The 14938-nt window shown below is 37.2% G+C and overlaps 1 protein-coding gene across 4 annotated transcripts in view; it reads right to left on the bottom strand.

Moving 5' to 3' along the window:
• ZFHX4 (zinc finger homeobox 4) overlaps positions 1 to 14938 on the bottom strand; it is a 149741-nt gene that overhangs the window by 106658 nt on the left and 28145 nt on the right. The gene's annotated exons all lie outside the window — the stretch shown is intronic.

Raw genomic sequence — 14938 nt, forward strand, 5'->3', positions numbered from 1 at the left:
GTAGTGACAAACCACAGTAGTCAAACCACAGGAGAGCCATGTCCCAGTCAATTGACAGAGTTAAGAAACATGTCGTTTTGGAAAACTTCTCTATCCTTGGAGTAATACTACTGAGATCATCAATACTGCAACAAGATGGATTTAGCCTACATTCTTCCTGTCTCCTTCCTCTCATCACCATTTTAATAGGAAACAAACAACATTTTAAAGCTTCAAACAAATTCTGCAGAGGATAAAAACTAGCAAAACCCTTGTAATTTTTCCTGAATCTTAGCAAATATTTAGACTTTTGCTTAACAATACGACCTGCCTCATACTAAAGAAATTTCACAGACTGCTCATGCCACTGCCAGCTGAGAATCTTATTTTTGTGGCATAGTGAGGAAATAAATAATCCTCACCAAAAATTTAATGCTGGGTGAAAAGTAGAGGGATGAAATGTGTGAATGACAGCCTTGTGCATGTTTTAGCACTGAAAAAGGACAACTGGTGCTGGGAAAGAAGTGTGGTAGTTCATCAAGCCCAGAACACACTGACACAGCCCAAGAAGGCTCCCTGCAAGGTGAGCACAAGAAAAATGAAACAGACCTGAGCAGGGGATCAAAACACAGGACTGCAGTCAGATCCTACAGCTTGTGACAGCAGCCATTGCCTTTCTGTAGCAGATAAAAGTTTTCTGAAGTCGCCAGCATCCCCCTGAGCCAGCTCTGCCTGGGAGCTCCCCACGTCTCCCTGTGAAGCTGGGATTTCTCTCATCACAGGGATTTCACTCTCATCACAGACACACTTCCATGTACTCTGCCCTTCTGCCACTGCCCTTCCCAGTCCTTCTCCTGGCACATCTCCTGCAAAGTGTGTGGTGGGAAGGACAGGGCCCACACAGCTGGCTCCCTGCCAGCCAGGGACTCCCTGACACAAGCAGAATAGCTGCCCTTCCCCACGGCAGGGAACTTACATCAGATCTCCAGTTTCTTTTTTGCCCCATTAATGGCAGAAAGGGAGCTGAGCCAAAATTAGAGAGGGCTGTCCTGTGACTGTGTGTTTGTCATACATTTCCTTGTTTCAAGTTTTGTCCAGTGACTAATAGCCTCTTTAAGAGTTCCAAACAAAAGTAAGCTATTCTAAGATGGAAATTGCTGGACATAGTGAGAAACATTCTGAAGTATTTCTTTTTATGGGGGCATAGGAAATAAAAAAGGAAAAAAACCCTCAACATTTATATACTTAAACTTCTCCAAAAATGGGAGGGGGAAGAATGTAAAGCATTACAAACTTAATTTTGTGAAAAAAGTATTCAGTGATCTGCTGCCAAGATAAGTGCCTCTTTAACTAATTAGCACTATTACAGGGTTCAGTAGTGACATTTCAGCAGTAATTGATCCTCTGATGCAATTTTTGTGTATTTCAAACTAGCCAATATATCCAGCCAAGAAGACTGTGCAAGGATGGAGGCTGGCATTCAGCACAGAGGTGCCAGTCACTCATGAGCATGACCTTGGATCCTGAGATGCTAAACAGATGATGCCAGGAGGAGCCACTAGGACTCAGTATTCTAGAAATCAGACCCCTAATCCCTCCACTTTTAGCACTTTCTACTAGCAGGTAGCACAGCTAATTTAAATTCAGGTATTGACTGTCCTGAACTAGTGTTTGTATACAGTCACACAGGGAATTTGAACTTCCTGGCTTGCTCTGAAATTAGTATTTCATTTCAAATGTTGTGCTGACTTGGTGGGGAGGGAATTTGGCATCATATTTTTAGATTACTTCACACTACATACAGGGTAACATAGTTACTATATATTTCTTTTTCTTCTAAACCTTAATGTGAAAGGTTTTAATGTCAAGCAGCATGAAGGCCAGAACAATCTAAAAGTCAACATAGCTCCCACAGTATGAGTTCAACCACAACAGACTTTCCATCTGTATTTCATGGTATTCCTTAATAACAATCAATAATACATTAAAGTGAGCACCAAACAGTATGAAAAGAGGACACTACAAAGAACCAATTGCAGTTATGCCTTAGCCTTGCAGTCCACATGCAGAAACAGCATCTTCTATTTTGCATCACTAAATAAATATCTGGGGTAAATATTTGCAGATAGACGGTTAATTAGCTATTTCTGTTCTTCAGGCTCAGCAAACAGTTAACTGCCTGCAGACAATTGCACCTCAAGCCATTAGGTATAGCAATACATGTTGGAAAGCAACGAGAGGCAGGCAATGTGAAGAGACAGGCAGTGTGACATGGGCACAAGGAGATGCTTCTTTCTCTCACTCTCCTAATATTAGGGGGAATTTAATTACTCCGTGGATTAATTCAGAGCTGGAGTTTTTTTCCACTCAGCTGGCTATGCAGAAGCAGCCTAACCACATAATGTAGGCACTTAACAGAGGGGCAAAAAACTAAACTGACAGAGGCAGAAAAGAAGCTAGATGAACTAACAAGGCATTTAACAGAACAAAAGTTACCTCTGTGTCTTCTAACTGCAAACTAGGACTGATCCTGCAGAAGTCATAAATGAACTCATGACAGTCAAGACCAGCCAAAGAACTGTGAGAAATGCCAGATACTTTTAAAGTTAGCTGAGCATGCAGAAGAAACTCAGTATTGACAGATAAATCCAAGAAAATGTATATTAGAAGAAATACTTTGAACCAATCAAACATTTTACTGGTGTCTAAGTTAAATGTAACCACTCCAGGACACTTCAGCATCAGTTTGAAGGGGGGGCGTGGGAAGAAAAATGTAATGAAAGGCAACATATTTCCAGCACAGACTGCAATAGGATTTGTTTAAAGCAGATTATATTTTTGGATGCACCAGACATGGGATAGTAAGATCATACAGTTCCACTGAGAACAGTGTGTTCAGTTCTGAAATATCTGTGTATCTTCAGAAAAATTTAACACTGGTAAAAGGAGTTCAGAGATCAGTTGATGGGATTAGCAGAAATGTGGAAAAACTTCCACTAAAAGCAAGACTGAATGGATTGAAATTTTTGTGTAAATAAAAGAGAGGCATGATAAAAAGACCATAAAGTATTCATAAAGATTATTGTGAAGTTATAAAGTTTATGTAAAAGATCATAAAGCAAGTAAGAACACATGATCTTTTTCATTCTATTTTCAGATGAATAAAAAGAAACAAAACTTAATAAACTAATGACAGAACATTTTAAAAGCCAAAAAAAAAATCTGTATGCAGGTTAAATTAACCTGTGGAACTCCTTCCCACTGCCTGTGATTGAGCCAGAAGTTCACTTTATAAACTGATTTGATGTTTGTATACCTGTAAGACTACCCAAAGACTACTTTGGGGAGGGGGAGGGGGAAATATATAGTTGAATTTGTATGATGTTAATTCATTGCAAAGTACAGAGGACATACGAAAAGAATAAGCATTTTCCTGTATAAGCATCATTATTCTATATTTGCCCATGAAATCTTTTTTTTTTTTTTTCCTTTGGTCTGCTTTGCTTTCAGAAGCAATTGTTGTTAGGCAGTCTGTAGCAAAGAGATTAGATAAGGGGGACTAATGGTATAATTTGCTGTGATAGGACAATGATTGCATACTTGGCCTATTAATGTGTTGTTGCTTTTAAAATAACATTCTCTTCTGTTATGGACAGCCACTTCAAGAAATGTACTTAACTAACTTTATTTGCAATAGAGTATTTTTCATTAGGACAGGTTGGAAAGATACCTCATGATTAAGTGACATAGAAAGAGCTCCAAAGAAAAAAGAAATATTATTTACACCCAGACCAAATCCTGATAATTTCAGCCCTAAAAGTGTGTATAAGAAAATTGTAAGTATCTGGGAGAAAGAAATTAGAAGAAAACTGGAAATCCAACCTTTACTGCAGCAGACACTAACGTACACAGACCTTCGTACAGCATTATAGAAGATGACAGTAGCAGCCTGGGTTATGTATGGACACACATAGTTTTAAATCCTGTTTTTGCTCCTGGGAAGTGCATGCTTTTATAAGCACACACACCTGCCCTTTTGTTACTGTCCACTGCACCCCCTGTGCAAGAAACCCAGCCTCAAACAATTGTGACTTCCCTTCTAACACTACTGTTGGGTAACTGTCTCTCTGAGCTCTTGTGAGCATGAAAAACTTCAGACTCCACCTCTAACATTTCCCAATACTTGAATTCATCCTTCCCAACTACAGACACTCTATTAAGTCCATGTAAAAATAAATATATACAGACAGACAGACATATGTGAAGAACTTGTTATGCTTAATTATAATTCTATGAGGACCATTTAGACTGTCAGATGTACTACAGGCCAACCTCTCAATCACCTGTGCTCGGTTAGAGACACATTGGGTTTTTTTTTTTTTCCCAAAAGCCATGCTCTATTTCCCAGTACAGACAGTATTGACCTTACCTTCTAAATCTATTAGGATAAACAACTACTAGAAGTAAAGGAAAGACATTTGTTTAGTTCCTGTTGTTGACACATGAGGCATAAACCCTTTGTATCTGGAGAGCACAAAAGCTGAGTGAACTGGGATACAGGCTCTCTGTAGCATGAGATTTCAGAGTCTCCTTTTATTGACTACCAGCTCAACTCTTCCTTATCATAAAAATTGTTACTTACACAGAACTCTTCAAAACCAGCATAGCTCTTGTATTTTGTGTGCCCTAAAATGCTTTGGGTAAACCCTATCATTTGTTTGATAATTATGAGGTAGCTGAGGCTACAGAATTTGAGCTTCTCACTGAAAAACTCATGAAATAAAAGAAAATAAATATCCTACAAGACTTCTTGGATCCAGGCCCTACATGTAACATGTTAAGTCAGAGATGATCCCACAAACCTATTTTTGTTTTTTGAAAAACAAAAAAGACAACACAAAAAGGCAAAAAAAAAAAAATTCAAAGTGACTACAGAGTGTCTGAGTAAGGATTTGCTCTTTCTCAAAAATACCTGTAAGCAGTCCTAATGACTACCTACAAAGATTTTCATTCCTTGAATTCTATAAGTCACAGAATTCAAGTGTTGTGAAGATATTGTTGAAGCCTGACACACTACAAAACACACCAGTGGAGACAGAAACAGAGAGACAGAGCACATTGACAGCATATCCAATTCATTGTGACCTATGAGACTACCTTAGTAAATAAAAAGTGGCAAAGGATATCCACAGCTTAGATACAACACCTATTACTGAGATGCATCTGCAATAGGGTTAGACCCAAGGGACTAACAATACAGCAGTGCTTTCAAATCTGCCCAAACTCTAGGTCAGAAATTTGGTAAAATTAGTCCTAAACTATTTTCTGTGGCCTGTGATCTTTGTCACCTGAGACCTGACTTCAGAAGATCCTGTCCTGACATATCCCAGGATTGCAGCTTCCTCCTGGGTCAAGATTTTGAGTCACAGAAGCTCCTGAACAAATAAGGACATAAGGTTTTCAGAAACACTTGCAGTTTGGACTCATTTTTTTCCACCAGCTTTACTCTTCCTTATTTCCAGTCATTCATTAGCTGCTTACATATCTGCAAATGCCAAAGGGTGTTTCCAAAATAGTAACATCTGGATATTAAAGCTGTCTCATTTCAGTAGTAAAGCCAACTTTTTTCCATGCTCTCACCACTAGCACACAAAGAACAAGAATACCAAGGTGCTCCTTAGACTTTGTTTCATTGTTCTCATTGTAAAAATATCAAGTTTCTAGTCATTCACGAAGTGTTTATTCAATTAGAGAATACTAGTATTTTTTTCCTCAATCTATTTCCCATAGAGCAAGTTTTTGTCTAAGTTACATAGAAAACAGGAATATTGTTGTCTGAATGGTATGAAGTTGTGTCAGGAGAAGTTTAGCTTGGACAGTAGGGAAAGGTTCTTTTTTGAGAGAGTGGTTGGTCACTGGCACAGGTTTCTCAGGGAAGTGCTCACAGCACCAATCCTGTCAGAGTTAAGGAGCATCTGGGTGACAGTCATACAGTTTAGTTTTAGGTGTCTTATGAGGAGCAGGAAGTTTGATTCAATAATCCTTATGAGTCCCTTCCAACACCAGATTGTGATTCTGTGATTTTGTGAATCACAGTGCCCTTCTTTCTCCTTTACTATTAGGACCCAGAGTTTTGAATTTAGGATAAGGATAAGATCAATTATAGCTATTGTGATACTTGAGCCACTTGCAACATCTTAGGATTTTCCAAGGAAAACATCTTCTTTTTTAATAAATTTATTTGGCAACAACTGACCTCCCTCACGCAAGAACTGCTATAAGTCCAAACACAAGCTTAGGATGCCAATGGAAAAATTCCATATGTGCTAAACAACAAAAATCAAGAGATGTAGACCTTTGTAATTGCCTGATAAAGTTCTGGAAAGAAGAGTTTTCACTGCTGACCTTTGTTTTAAAAGGGTCATCTTGAACTTTCTCTAAGAGTAATCTAGTTTTCTGTTAAAGGCTGGGGTACAAACTATCCCAGAGCAGCAGATTCTGTGCCATATTTATGGGTAAAGGTGGCTCTATGGTTCTTTTCTCCAAGAGCAGTGCAAAGAAGTAGTGCATGTTCTTGATTTTTGAGAGAGTTTACAAGGGAGAACAGGGACTACAAATAAAAAGCCTCTTTGGGCAGAGCACTGAATACTGTCCTTATATGCTAGGCTTCCTGCACACAATCCAGCAATAAACCAGTAGTTACACAGTTACGCATTTTACACATGGAAATCATGTGAGCAGCATGGTTTGATTAATACTCTAGGATAACATTTTTAAATAGAAAAAAATCACATTTTTTGTTAGGCAACCCTGGTGGTCAAACATCCACTCTTGGAATGAGGCTAGTATGTTACTATCCATAGCTCCTATTAGCAATATGTTTCCTATGCATGCATATAACCAAGCCCTGTACATGACAAATCCTTTTTTTTTTTTTTTTGTTATTGTAACTGCTGCTGCAGTAGGATGCCCAAGGCATGGGAATCTGCACACTTCATCATTCAAAGACCACCTTTGCTCAATTTTTGTTTTCTTCAATACCCCCTGCCTTTAAAAGCTAAGGATTATTTTAATGCCTTCCCTCCCACTGGTAGAGTAAAACATACATTTTTCCCCTGAGGCTATGGTGCATAATATGCTGTGTATCTGTGTGCTGCAGTACTGAAGGGTTGGCACGTTGTGCTGCAGACCAAGGGGGTAATTTCTATGACATCCTTCTTCATGGCTGCCCACAAAGCAAAAGTCTTGAAGTTCTTAGCAAAGCTTTACTTTTTTTACGTATCAGCATGAGGTTGTACGATCATCAGTCTGCACTATCTGCCCATATTAAGTACACCAGTCTAAAAGGCAGGTCATCAGGTTCAAAAATTGTTGCAAGCCACTACTTGTAATTTATGTTTTATCAATATAAAGCCTCTACTCATATTTAACATAATTAATACCTGTTTCCTGTTGTACTGTATTATATTTTACCCAAAAACATACACTTGGAAGTTTATCCAAAAAAACACATCTCCTGCATTGTGCCTGATCCTTGCTGAAACCAACAGAAATTGCATTATTTAGTATTTCACACCAGCATCTTCACTATCTTTTCTTATCCTTTTCTGCTCCAGTAGTACCCCAAAGGAGGAAAAAAGAAGAAATACAGAAAATTAATTTGTCTGTCTAGCAATATAGACATATATAGAGCCAATACAGTCCCAAAATCTGTGTATCAAAAACCTCAAATCTGTCCTGTACATATGAGGAACGTAAGATTTTACTCCCATTAATTGTCCTATAAAATCACAATTCTGGTATTTTGGTGGATGGACCAACAAATGCATAGACCAAGGTAAAGTTTCTTTTATATTACTTAGCAAAAACAACAGCAAAGCTGAATTACATGTATCCATGTCAAAATATAACTTTCCTGTCATGTGTCAGTCTTTTTACTTTTTTTTACTGCTCATTTTTAAATATGTGGAAGACAGCGTAGAGAAAAATCTCACCTGGGAGAGTCTGGCAAACTAATTACAATTTTAGAAAAGACACCTGTAGTGAGTTGCATAATATCAGCTAAAGTCTCCTATGGGTAACAAGAAAATCTATGTTGCAAGGCTGGGAGGGAGTGGCTGCTAAATCCATAGCTGCAATCTATTAATGCACACATACACATGCACTCACATTGACACAATACTCTTGCATAGACTACACACTGTATCTCTGCTTTGAATCTCAGCCAGAAATAATTACATATTTCTCTTAATGTCACAATGAAAGAACTCCAGGCACAAAAAATAGCTGTTATACAGCCATTTTGTGTGTTGAGCATACTGAATAAATAAGGCTGATGCTCTTTCTGCTGCTTTAGCTCTCCTTGCTCACTTTTCCTGCTCTCCAAGAGGACCTACTCTCTTGGACTCCACCGGGCAGGCTGCACACTGCAAGCAGTCTGGTACAGCCTCCTTTCCAAGATGAGCCTCACACACCCTTACCCAGGACAGCACACAGACTGGGATTCAGGAGAGCATTTCCATGGAAGAACATGAAGATTCTTTAAACTATGATTTGAGAACACCTCCCTGTTTCAGCAGTGTACCATAAGCTGAATACAAAATATGGTATTTTTTAACAAGGACCATTATGTAAGACAATCTGAGAGACAAACATCTGAATATCAAATTAAATGCACATAAAATATAATGTGAAAATGTTTTCTCTACTGTTTTATTTTAATTTTATCATAAAAAGGGTAGTTTTGAAATTGCTATTTTACCAGCCAACAATATTTTTTTTTGTTAACTGGGGGGTTTTTGGATTTTTTTTAATAAATATTCTTGTCTATAGTGTACAAGTGCATATAGTAGGTATATACAATATTTGTAGCTATGACTACACAATGTATGTATAGCTGTGACTAGACAGTGTGTTCTTGGAACACTGGTTTCTCTTTATGCATGTAAGCACAACAGCATAATCTGAATTACAGTAAATGAAACTTGCAGTGGAAATTAAATTTCATAATACATTTAAAACCCTAAGTGAACACAAATCTCAAAGGACTTTAAAAATTGAAATACCTTCTATTCTCTATATGAGGCTTGTTTTGAGGAACAAATTAGAATAACTTTTGTTTATCACTGAAAACAGTTTTATTCTAAACAACCAAAAAGAATAACATCAAGCAAAGCTTAGTTTAGCTCCTCAGGTGTGCAGACATATTCCAATTTCCTTTCCACAATGATTTTTATGCAAATCAATGCTGCACAATCTCCTGACCTCTTTTACCATCATATCGGGACAATGACAGTAAAATAATTGGATTGGCACATTTGCAGGATATTTTATTTTATATTAAAAAGTTAGTGCAGGACAATTGAAATGAAAAGAATGTGACTTTCTGTTAATTCCAAGCTGATCAAGTACCAACATTTCATGCCAAACAGAGTAAAGCAAACAAAGTGATTTGGGCTGTTAGTCCATTTGTCCCCATATGCATACACTTCGCATCCCCCTCCGTTGTTAATTCCTAACAACCATGCTTTCATCCAGAACAAGGATAATGAGAAAAAACCAAGCAGTGTTCCTTGGGGAACTGTTACACTAAAAGTTACCTAAGGACTAAATCCCACTTGTGCCTCCTGCACGTGGTAAAGATGAGCAAATCATTCAATACTCCCGGCTGATTTAAAATCCAAATATGCAAACAGCATTATGGAATCCAGACAGACTATTCTGCTTCATTGATGACAGATGCAGGAAAAAAAAAAAGCTGGTCTGATTAATCTTTTGACTTTGAACCAGCAGAGAAGTGGACACCTCTCTTTGAAGAGCAATGCAGAACCCCAGCTGAAGAGCAGGTGCTGCATGGTATTTGCCTTTCCTGCAGAGGATGCTAGCTAGCAGGACCAGCAGCTGACCATGAAAATTCTTGGCCCTAAGTGACCCAAGAACAGACTATAAATCCATCCTATAAAATATAGCAAAAGCCCCATTTGTTCTTCTACCCTTTCAATATGTGATGTTATACATTTGTGATTATCTCATTTTATTGGTCTCTTTAGAAAGCTGTTTATGATCATTTGTGGACAAAACAAAGGCTCATTGTAAACTCTCTTTTAAATAAGTTGGAAGGTCAATATGAAACAAAGGGCTCCACTTTCATAACTGCTTACATGCAAACTATGCTTGTGTGTGTAATATTAACAATGCATTTCAGCAAAGGGATAGAGTCCTAGCTAATTACAAAGCTAACATATAATAGCATTGCATTAGCAGCCCAAGAAATTCCTATTGAATTGCATACATCTGAAAATAGAAAGACATGGTTGTGCTGAAACTTAATTATCTTGGCAAAAACTGTGAGGGCTTGATTCTCTGAAGACATAAACACAAAGGTCTGCTTTACCCTCCCAAGGATCTAATTCTTTGTTTATTCAGACAACCTCCATCAGATAAAACTTACCATTTGGATTGACTGATTTGCCTTCTTATTTATAGTATCTACAGCTAAGTAACACAATTACTGCATGGTTTGTGAGTAAGGGAAAGAATACTTCTGACGTACAAATACAAGGCCTCTAAGAGACAATCAGTGTGCTCTGCCAGATTAAAAAAGTTAATGCTGTTGCATTCCACCCTAGGCAGAGAAGACAAGCCTTTTCCAAGGACAGGTCTGACTGAAATGCTTTTTTATGGGTTCAAAGTAAAACATTATGGTGAAAAAATGAATACAGCTTTGTTTGTTTCTTCAGTCATCGTTAGCAATAGACATAAGGGTATTCTGGTTTTGAGCCCATATGGAAAGACCATCAACACTTTCTGCTTCTGGGTCTTTTGCCAAAACACCATATCCCACATGCCTTTTACCTTAAAACATAAAAGAAAAGGTGTTGTTCTGGTCAAATAAAGGAATAATTTTTACTAGCATACGTCTAATGTTAAAGCTGCCTAAATCCTGCCAAAGACATTACAACACCATCTGCAAAACAGATTTTCATTAAATTGATCAGTTTAAAGTTAAGCAGCTAGGCAGATGATGCTTTTGAGCTAACCTTTAACCTTTAACCTTCTTAAACTGAAATCAGGTCACTCCTCTTGGGTAATATCTTTGCTGCTTGAGAACATGGGATGTAAAGAGATATACCAAAATTTAAAAATCATAGCATAAATAGTGTTGTCGATCAATATTTTGTCAATAAAAGGAAGACCAAGGAAGTTCTCATACAGTCTGCTAACTGCTGCCTCTCACTTTCCCTGAGCTTTTAAATAGTTGCATACACAATGTAAACTTCAGTAAATATACAGTATAAAAGCAATTACTATTGAAGATATTATCAGCTAATCAAAAAATATTTTTGATAAACTGTCTTCAAATATTAATTTGTGATTAGAAATTGATTATGTCATTCAGTTACTTGGTTAAGTAAATTTTACTTTCAGACATTCCAGTTTACTTTACAAAAAGACTATCCTGTACTTATTTATTTATTAATAAAAGTATGTGGAAACTATTTTATAAGCACAGGACATGATATATGCAGTTCCCTGAAAGCAATTTGACTAAACTACAAAATGGCTGCCTTAAGAGCAGTTCCAGCTATATGTATTTTACATCCACAGAGACAGATCACCATCCTGCCTCAGCTTCCCAAATCTGCAGAAGCTGAATGCTTCCTCCTGCAGAATGGAAATGCACTCTGTTGCTATAGAAGCTTTCTCTGTTTACTTGTGGAGCCACTGAATGCTTCTTGATGGATGCTGCCAAGAACTTGCAACTCTTCTGTGGTTTAATTTGCTAATATCAAGCTCCACAATTCCAAAAGTAAGTCTTTGGGAAATTCATTTAGGCCAAGCTGAGTTCATTTAGGGTAAGGCCGTCTTTGTTCTGGTTCTTAGCAGCCACATTACCAACACCATTTGAATACTGCACTTCTGTAAGGAACAACCAGGCCATTTCTTCTTTAAATAACTTAGAAAACAGCTAAAGGTTCCACTTTGCCACATTTAGAATCTAACTCTAAAAGTGACATTTCCGTACTGCCTAAAATTATACAGCTTCAGAAGACAGGCTCTGATGTTCATAGTTGCTTTAAAAGCTACGGCTATGAAAAGACATCCTTTTATTCCATCAATAGTTAAGCACAGGGAGAAAAATCAAGCTGTTATGGCAACATTTATAAGAAGAAAATTCACAAAACAATAACATTTAAACAAATATCAATGACTGAAGAAAAACTTTGAGGTACTTGACAAAGCAAAGGAACAAAGCCACAGATTCTTCTCCTGTGCTTTCAGATGGTTTTAATATTAAACTTTTTATTGCCAAACCATATTCACAGCACCTTAATTTTAAAAAAGAGGAGCTGCTTGAATATAAACACAATTCATGAATATTCAATATTGCTCCCAAGGCATATATCTATAATTCATACAAATTAATGTTCTTTTTTTCCTTAGGTGCTCTAAAAGTTTTTCTGATGTATCAAGAGAAAAAAAGTTTACAACTCTTGGTGTCAACAGCTTCACCAAGACCTGACAAAACTATCAAGTCTGCTAGCAGTTAACCTACCAGATTTTCAAAACCGCATTTATTTACATCTTGCGGCCTGTATGTACACTTATAATTAAGAGCAACATTTTCTGGGTGATGTGCAGAGGCATTACATTCTATTAGAGAGCACACACATCTAGAACATCTTGGTCATTTGGGACACATTGTAGCACTTCATGCCAACCCCAAATCTTAAAAAAACCCACTAATACTGCAACTGATATTTTCAATGTGACATCACTCTCCTTCAAATTAACCTTAAAATGAAATTATATAAAAATAGTGTACGTGTGTGTATGTGCTATCTGCTTTCTGGAGAATCATTAAACCTAGAGGGCTTCAAATTTCCAAGATTCTCTAGGAAGTCGTGAGGGACAGAAACTTTTTAAAAAGCTAAGACACTCACTAGCAATCCTAGGGACAAGTCCTTTAAAAATACATGCATCAGGAGAGTTGGAATCCTATGGTTAACAGCCAGACACTTTCAATTGTCCTACTTAGGCCATGAAGCCTAGAGGGTATCTGGGAGTTTACGGATTCCATTTCCACTGGGATGTCCTTAACTGATTCAAAGACTGAGTTCCAAAGGCTCGTGATGGTGCATTGCTGTGTATGATAGCTGCTACATAGATACTACTGAGCTGCTCCATCTAACAAACCAGGATCTGGCAAAGAAGCAGATTCAGCAGCAGGACATTTTCAGTGAAGAGGGCCAAGAGCTAATACTTTCTCCTGTAGCATCCCACATCAAATATTTTGTAGGACAGGCTGGAAACCCAAACATATTTGATACAGGTTTCTCTAGGGATCAGGTTGAATGAGTGACGAGAAAGTACTCTTTTGAACAGATAATTTGTGTACCTTGTGACTATATATATATAGTTTTTTGGGTTTTTTTAAATTAAGCAGCTGGCATCTTAGTTTCAACAGTCTCAGAAGCTTTGGCAGTAAAGCCATCTGAGAAAAGCCTTCTGCCTTCCCTTCTCCTACTCCATCGTTACTGTCTGTGGCACCATTTGCAGTAGCATTTGTTTGAATGGTGGCATTACAGAACAAATAATTAAAATAATGCAGGTTAACACTCCAAAAAAGAGATGGGGACCAAAAATGTGGTTGTTTTGTTTGTTTTTTGTTTTTTTTTTTCTAAACCCCGACTTAAAGTGTGGCTGCATAATGCAAATGGAGGAATCAAGGAATGGCTTCACGGATGACAGGGAGCAGGAACCTCTAAAGGGAGTTTTGCTGAAGAGGCAGGCTATGTCATTAGACTCTCAGCTCTTTTCATATTTTTCATAACAGGATTTTGGATCTTAAAAAAAAAAAACAGCAAAAAATAACACCCTCTAGAATTAAGGAAAAATGCAATTTAAATAAAATACATTATTAAATTAGCCGAGCAGCCAGCACTGTGGGACAGTATAATAGACCAAAACTTGTATTACTGCCATTTTTGCTCACAGCAGATGCACCAAGGTTACAACTATCAGGTTATAAAATGAAAATCTATGTTACTGCCTGTGCAGCACGTATTAGCTCAGATCAACCATTTGAACATGGCTGAACACCAGAAAAATGTTATTTCTTGCTTAAACTAGAGATCTGCTGAGACTTTTCCATATTTGTTCTGTATGTACAGGTCTTCAACATGATTAGAAAACCAGCATAGTTGCTGTAATCAGCAGATGACTCCTGATAGTTTAGTTATCACAGATTTCTAGTATAAATCAATAGATAACACTTGCAAAATGGATTTTCTAATCATATTTAGAGCTTGTTACAGTGACTAATGGTTTGCAATATTTCCTGAATTTTTATATCCCCCAGACAAAAGAAGTTTTTAATAAGTTACAAAGTTATTCATCTTGGAAATGAATGTGTTATATTTTGTACATGAACCAAGACAATCAAGCCAATCCAGTAAACACACTGCAGAAAATAGGTTACCCCATAATTAGGGTTTGGAAAAAGTCATGACAAGTTGTGTAATAAATGGTATTCATCACTCCCACATATTCATTATATCCACATAGTTTTTTCCAGTAAAGATAAAAATATAGTTGCCATTCTACTAACATATTTATCTACACCACACCCTTTCATGTTTGTGAAAAATCATTACTGGTTTGGAAAAGAAGGGCAGACAAAAGGATGACAGTGCTTACTTTTGAATATCCTTTGTAATAATGTGGCATATTGCATGTGCTTACTGAAAATACCATGTAAAATAACTTGGCTGTGATACATCATGGCTGCAAACAGACACATATGCCAGAAAGTGATCTCCTTTCCCTATGCACGATATGGGCAAAACATCATTTTTCATAATCTCTCTCAAGCTTCTGATCAAAATGTAATGGACAAAATCTGAAAAGGTTATGAAAGATGAAAACCACCATTTATTATGAGAACTTTTTAAAAAAA

This window comes from Anomalospiza imberbis, chromosome 1 (assembly GCF_031753505.1).
Source record: "Anomalospiza imberbis isolate Cuckoo-Finch-1a 21T00152 chromosome 1, ASM3175350v1, whole genome shotgun sequence".
In the NCBI taxonomy this organism is placed as follows: domain Eukaryota; kingdom Metazoa; phylum Chordata; class Aves; order Passeriformes; family Viduidae; genus Anomalospiza; species Anomalospiza imberbis.